Genomic DNA, 1,407 nt, shown 5'->3' with positions numbered 1-1,407 from the left:
CCATTCGAACTGCAACAATGTATTCGTGGGAATTCTCGCAACGTGTAACCGAGCTTTGTGATGCAAGAGGATGACTTTGCGTCTGTTAATTGCAATATATCGTCCAGTTTGTTCAACTGTCGTCGGCAGACATGTGCACTAACAGTTTCATCCGGTTTTAGTGGCTCGTAATGCACTACAACTTGCTGATCCCATCATATGCACAGCAAAACTTTATGGCCATGAACATTTCACATCGATGTCGATGTGGATGGCTCTCCTGAATTAACCCATGACTTGTTACCCTTGGCCCACTTTTCTTTGCCAGTCGCAATACGCCACCGAAAACACTCCTGCCCTGATTACCCTGGCAAGCAATGAAACCGCATTGTTGAAACGGTTCCAAATTATTTCATTTTAAGTTGGTTCGCATGGTAGCCATTTTCTCCCCGTTTGAATTTTTTCCATCGTATGTAAATGCCTGTAACCAGTTAATCCAGCAACTGCTAAGCTGTTTGAAAATTCTTTGAGACTTTGAGCTGTGTTTTCATCCAATAGGTCTTTCAATTCGCTGTCTTCGAACTTTTCTGGTCCTCTATACTGACACTTGGGAGATGATAGAGCATCATCACAATAGGCTTCCAAAAGTGTTTGATGGGCGTCGGCAACAGATTTCTTCGAATCAAACAACAAAAGCAATGAATGTCGATGTTGAAGTTTTGAGCGCTCCATGCTTAGCGGCTGTACACACTGAATAACTGAGTAATACTAAGTAGAAAACTTCCATTTTATGTCGACAAAGATCAAAATCATCAAATCCTACCAATGTGTGCTTTGGTACTTTGCATTAATTTATCACATTGACCAATATATGTCGCTGATCAAAATACATGCATTTACATACATATATAATGTAACCCATTTTTTTGACTATTTCAAAATGCTTAATGGATCAGTATTGAACTTATTAGCGTTAGTGGAAAGGTACGAAACGTTGCTAGTGGAGAAGGTATCATATCAGAAAGTTTAGATTAGTCTGTAACTTTTCTTGTTATCATTGATATCATCATTTAAGAAGACTTCTTGCAGTTTTAAAGCTTTGATTAGATTTTTTGATTTCACGTCAACCACTTTCAACACACACTCGCTTACGGCGCATTTTGCTCTAGAATCTGCTTGGAAAATAACATCTTTTTCGTTCATTTAATACGTGGACATCTCGTTACTGTTTGCTTCGCTTAGGGTTTCATTGTGGTGAGTGTACACCTTTCAAATCAGGAGAGTGAAGCATTTAATCATGGATCAGTATATCATTTATGAAAATTTTCAAATTATCCACAATGCAAATAAGCAAAAAAATTAGGCGACAAGGACATATATGAAGTTTGTACGGGCGTATGTAACACAGAGGAGTGCTTGGAATAGACC

This window comes from Glossina fuscipes, unplaced genomic scaffold (genome assembly GCF_014805625.2).
Source record: "Glossina fuscipes isolate IAEA_lab_2018 unplaced genomic scaffold, Yale_Gfus_2 1, whole genome shotgun sequence".
NCBI lineage: Eukaryota > Metazoa > Arthropoda > Insecta > Diptera > Glossinidae > Glossina > Glossina fuscipes.
This window is presented reverse-complemented; position numbering follows the sequence as displayed.